Genomic DNA, 6,869 nt, shown 5'->3' on the forward strand with positions numbered 1-6,869 from the left:
TTTTTCTAAGGAATTTGTTCTTATATATAGGATGATGTAATGAAGTGAATTTTTTTTTTTTTAATTTTGATGGAAACTTTTTTTAAAATTTTGATTGAAACTTTTCTTTTCTTGATTCTGAAAATTGTCAAAGTAAGTTGAAATAATTTATTGTTGCAACTAAAGTGTTTGAAATAGCAATCCTAAAAAGATTAAAAAAACTAAGGGTTGGTCAAGTGATACATGTTTGATTCTTTTAAGAAATGTCTTGGTTTGAATCTTGTGGATGAGAAAATATCTACCAGGAAAGTTAGTCTACTATGCCATATATACATAGATATTCTTAACTCGGATAAGATTGCGAAGATATATGTAGGAAACAAAAAAAATTAAAAATATTTTGGTTCACCTATGATATTTAGGAAACCAGTTTAACTTTTTTTTTAATTTTTATAGACGAAATTAATATATACGAATTTAAACAACTAAAATGGGTATTTATTTAATTGAATGTCTTTGCTAGTCAAGACTAATTATATGAGGATTATTGTTTCCTTTTCTGTTAGCCTTTACTTTTTCTAAAAATTACTTTTGCATGTTGAAATTTAAGACTTTATTTAATTTCAAGAAATATTTTCTATTTTTGTTTTCCTTTTTTATTTTTTAAAATTAATTTTCATTTTTAATTCCTAAAAATATGTTTTTTAGTATTATTTTCAAAATTAATTATTCTAAACTTTATAAAACTTGACAAATGGCATTTACAATTAATTCAATTCAAAAATTTAATAAGTAAAGTAGTCAAATCAATGATTTTATAGGATATTTTTATATTACATATTTGTGTTATCTTTTCTAACAAATTTTATGTTAATAATAGAACATATTTAATTGTTGGATTTGGTCATTAGTTACCACAAAGACTTATTGAATGTCATAATGAGTATCATACCAATCATGTAGGTACTCTTCAAAAAATTAAAGTTAAACTAAATTAATAACATATAAGTGCTCTATTATTTAATTAAGGTTCAGTAATTTAAAGGAGCATCAATTTTCATCTTAAAATTATATATTATCATATCAATCATGGACTTATTTCAACAATACCATACTTAGTAGAATAAAAGTTGTTATGTTTAGTTATAAATAAATAAGTTTTATTATGAAGATATATGGTGGTCTTCATTGTGTAGACATTCATCAATTGATTTGGCATTTTGTTGATTCGCGGATAGAGTAATTGAAAAATATATTTTCCTCATTCTACGTCTTTTGATATGTAAAGTTATACATATTGTTTAAGAAATTATTAAATAATATAAAAATGTGATACAATTTGACTAAAATATTAACATTGAATGCACGTTGAATATTGAATTAAAAAAAAAAAAATGATGAAACATGTGGTGAAAATAGTAATAAACAAGGGTATAGTTGAAAAGTAAAATATAAATATGTATTGAGTTTCCAAAACATCAAAAAAATTGGAACAATATGAAAAAATTAAAACATCAAAAGATATGGAACAAATGAAGTATCAAAAGTCTTACACATTTCAACAAAATATCATTATCTCATTATTAAAAATGTCAGAAATGACATTTTCAATAATAAAAAATGAAGCTCACAATAACATATTAATTCTCAATAACAGTGACTAACAACTAAAGTTGTTAAAGAAAAATGTATATTCATTTAAAGTGTCGTTTTTCGTCCTTTTAAAAACTTAAACTCATCGATGATTATATTATAGGTAAAAAAATTAGCTATTTCCTTTTCAATATATATTATTATGTTGTCTGCAAGAAATTCAACTTTCATCTTACAACGTAATTTTGGTATATTATCTTCATTTATGAAAATAATATTTTTGTAATAGTTGTAGAAACTAGAAGAGTTAAGGTAATACAAATAAATCGATTAGGTAAGTAATATGCATTCCCCGTTTTTTGTCAAAGTTGTACTTAATTCAAAAATGGTTGAGAGGTTCTTTACTTCTTCATATTTGAATGGCTAGCACCATAAAGAATAAAATGTTGAAGCTCATATCTCAAGTTAATCTTCTCGTGCTCCTTGAAATTCATAAGATATAATTTTTGCACAAGAATAAATATATTATGAATATCAAAAGTTTCATAAGCATCCTTAGGATCCTAACCAGTGTTCAAAGTTATTAGTGAACAAATAACAAGGCAAACAATTAGCATTATCATTTGCTATTGAGTACTCTAACTGTGAATAAATATTTTTGAGCCAAGTGGGTTGAAATCATCTTGAATTTATATCTTTATTTAATGGGTAATTTTCGACATGACATTGATATGGACTTTAGTCTAGATAAGCTCTCCAAATTTCATTTCTTTAATTCAATGAATATTTCCAAATTTGAAGGTGTTTTACAAGATTATGTTCTAAAAAATTAATATCATATTCACATACCCTTTTGAACTTTTGAAGGTTGCTAATATGATTGAACTATTTGACCAAATAAAGAATTTTATTGAAGTATAGGTATCAAAGCATTATCATTTTCGTCATCTTTGTGAGAATGTTTCCTTTTAAAATAGGAATCAATTTTTTATGTTTAGACATTGTATGTTCTAGGTAATTTTATTAACCTGAAATTAATCATATAATGGATCATTAGAAAAGCAAATTATTATAAACTATTAGTGTGCCTATAAGAACACTATGTAATTAACAAAATTTCAGAATGTATCAATAATGTTAATTATTACACCCCAATATGAAATAATGATACGACATTATTAAATTATCAATCGAAAAAAATATGAATATAACATAAATAAAGTAATGGTAAAAAATACACATGCAAGTTAGTGTTATTTTTGTTGTTGTAGATTGTTCCTCTACTGTCTGTGCTATAGGGTGAATGGCAGTGAATATTAAATAGGATAATGAGATTTTGGCTTTCTACTATGTTGTTGTGTAAATATTGACTAAAATAATGATGAAAATGACAATGTGTATCCTTTGTGTCCATTGTGTGTGTTGAGAATTAGAAATTAGATTTCAATTTAAACACTCAAAGTGACATCATTTTGAGTGTAAATAAAATACACATTTTAATATTGTTTTTTTTTATAATTTCAGGGGCAGTTGTATCCACCTACTCCTTCCATGTTCTATCCCTAGTGTTAGGCAACTCCATCCTATATGGTAACTTGCTTTACCAAGATTATAAACGGTTATTGTAGTAGCTAAAACACACTTAATAATTAAATAGAGAAAAAATATATATATATATATAAACTTTTTTTATATTATTTGTGTAACATCTATTATTCATATTAATCATTATTTAGTGTGGAATATAAGAATGATATAATAATTGTATATCAAACTTTACCTTGATAAAAATATATAAATATTACAATCAATTAAATATAGAAAAAGTAGATTTGATAAGATTTTCAAGAGTCTTTCATTTTTTTTCACATCACTTTGAGTCATTTCTAGTTTAAGTTTTGTTATGGCAAAATGTTAAAATGAGGATATTTTAATCTCCAACTTTATATTTTACAATGACCATTTTTGTTTCCCACAATTACTTATAAATTTAAATATAATCAAAAGAGTGATCACACATTTTGGTCTACCCGATATTTGCATATATAAATTTAATTATTGGAGAACTAAAAAATTCAAATTGATTCTCAAATATATAGATAAAATTATTTCTTTTTAGTTCTCTTGTCTGGGTCATTATTTAAAGCAATATTTTACACATCTATAGTTAAATAGTCAAATTTTATTATGAACTTTTGTACTAAAATTATGTTGCAGTTCTATGCAGTGGAAAACAAGTCAAACCAAACTTTATCTTAAATAAACACTGCCCATATAATATATGATAGTCTAATCATGACATGCTTACCTATTTAGAAAAACATTTTAAGGCATAAAAATATCCTATCTAAAAGTATATTATATTATAATATCTATTTAGGTCAATAGGTTTGTCTTTAAACATGTTTAACATGTTTGCATTCAAATTGACTAATATACATACTTTTAAATATATATGTCTAATATCAACAATTAAATAATATATTTTTATACATAATATTTTAGTTACATTAAATTATTATATCAAAAATGTATTTTTATTCATACCTTGCGATAAATTATATTAAATTATTATAATATAAATATTAATATATAATATAATTAAATAAGTGAGGCAATACTTTTAATTATAATAAATTGCTAAATATATGCTTTACTAGTTTATTTGTAAGTAAAAAACAACAATATATACACATTATCATAACATATTTTTATTCCTAACTTAAGAGAAATTATTGTATTGTTCTTGATCAATAATTCACGTAATGATTGAAAGTGGTATAACAAATCACAACCATAAGATTAAGTTCCTAATTAAGGTTGGAAACATGTTAAACCACATATCAAAGACTTATTATGCTTACATAAGTTGCCATTTGTTCTTGAGTTTTTTTATAAGTTTTAGTGGGTTTAATATGAGAGGCATTAAATTAATCTAACATACCATAGTGTCACGCACAAAAAAAATAAAGGTTTAATGTCAATTTTGAATGTAAATATAATATCATTGTTTAAGGAGGTAGTATGCATGAAGTCAAGGAAGCATAAGCATATAAAACGTGGTTTAAATGACATGGTTGTTCCACACAAAAGTGGTGTTGGAGTCTTACATTATGTGGATTGTTGTTCCAAATACATCTATTTATGTATATTTTGATGTTTGGTGGAGCTAATGTCCATCTTAATCTATGACACTATCAATGTTTTAAATTGTGATTATGATTGTTGTGATTATGATCGTTGCGATGCAAATTATGGTCATTGCACTTGAATTATTTTGTAAATAAAAAATAATTTTGAATTTGATACGATCTAATACAGCCCAAATGCATGATGATATGGTTGTGCTGCAGTCTGATGCAACCATCTTATTATGATTTAGTGTCACACCACAACCACAATATTGTGACCGTATTATGTTATGTGATCCACAATTTGAATCAGCCCACCCACATTCTCCTCCAAGGTGTAAAATCTTGTAATATTCATGTACAAAATAACATTGAGTTTGATTTTTGTTCAACATGTTGATTTTGGTTAATTTCATAGTCTACAATGTATATATTTGTTAAAGTATATGGGTAATGCATTCTATTATTCACTTTACTTTCTAGTTAGTTAGTTAGGTTTTCTATTTAGTTTGTTAGACTATTTGATAGGCTAAGTTTCCTCTTATAATGTTGTAGAAAAGCTTGGTTCTTGTCTAACTCATTCAACTATTTCAATTAATGAAATTCAATATGGTCTTGAGACATCTCAAATGGATAGCTAGTTGTATACTTATTTATCTCTTTCTTGTTCAAATCTTCCTCTTTCTTCTCCATATCTAATCTCCATAAACAAACATCGACCAAATAATTATCATATTCAGTGTCTTCATTTCATTTTTCATGCTTCTCATTTTGCAGTAGAATAATAAGAAAGATCATCATCATGACTAAAGAGCTCATTCAAATCCATTATTCTCACATTTCTCTTTGAAATGAAGAAACAAAGTTCATGCTTGTTCCAACTTTGAAACAAGACTGATCAACATGTTGCTTTTAAGAAGACAATACAACCTGATTTGATGTACAAAGTCAAATTTATGATTCAATGTACAATTGTCTCCTTTGAAGCTATTGAAGATGATATCCTTGAGCAAGTTCACCTTCATCTCTATCTTCTCCTTGTTGCTTAAATCACCATTGTTGTCTTCTTGATTGCTCTATGTTTTTATCATTTTCTTTTACAATCTTCATATTATCTCTTTCTCTCAATTCTTTTTGTTATATTTGAAGCAAAATTGCCCATATTTCATCATATTCTTCTAATGTTATTCTTGAGCAATAATAACATTTGATCTTATCTCTTCTTCTTTTTTCCATTGTGTTGGTTCTTGATGAACAACGTCGTTACTTTTAATTTCACAACTTTTCTTCTATTCATTTTCCTAACACAACCTTCCCACTTTCATGTGCTAGATCTTGAAGAACTATTCTATTTCTTTTATTAGTTCTCCTAACATAATCTTCCTAGTTCCATGTGCTATACTTTGAAAAATTCTCATATTCTTTGAAATTTCTTTGAGACCTTAATGACATATTTATAAGTTGTCGCTATACTTCCTCAACTAGTATTGTCATAGAGAATTATAATTATTGATAATTTGACAAGACGATGTGTTTCTTCTTAGTACAATATATCATCACTATACTTTCTTAATTGGATCCACTACAACTTTAGTGATCCCCACTTTATCCAAATAACATAGATTTTCGGTACTCTTTACTAACTTCTCACGTTAGTTATCTTTTCCCCAAGCTAAGAGTCACTAGTATTCACTCTTCGACTTGAGGAGTGTTAAAGGATAATTAGTGCAATCTATTATCAACTTTACTTTTTAGTTAGTTAATTAGACTTTCTGTTTAGTTTGTCAGACTATTTGTTAGATTAAGTTTCCTCTCGTAATGCTTGTATAAAAACTTGATTTGTGTAAACTCATTTAGCAATTTCAAATGAAAACCATTATTCACTTATTTACTTAATGAATCCCAATAATTTTCTTACCCTTTTCCATGATTATACCAAACTACTTGAACAAATATGTAGTGATTTGAGATGGCCTGCCCCAATATGTACAAGATTTATATGTGATATTACATTTTGTTAATATACTTTCTAAAATCACTCATTATTTTTACCTACAATTAGAAGCTTGAATATTTTTTTAGTTTCAAAAGATGGTCAAATTGTACTTGGAGGTTCGAACATAAAAATGACTTAATAATTTACATATTATAGTGAACCAAACTTCA

The sequence above is a fragment of the Lupinus angustifolius genome, chromosome LG03 (genome assembly GCF_001865875.1).
Source record: "Lupinus angustifolius cultivar Tanjil chromosome LG03, LupAngTanjil_v1.0, whole genome shotgun sequence".
Lineage (NCBI taxonomy): Eukaryota > Viridiplantae > Streptophyta > Magnoliopsida > Fabales > Fabaceae > Lupinus > Lupinus angustifolius.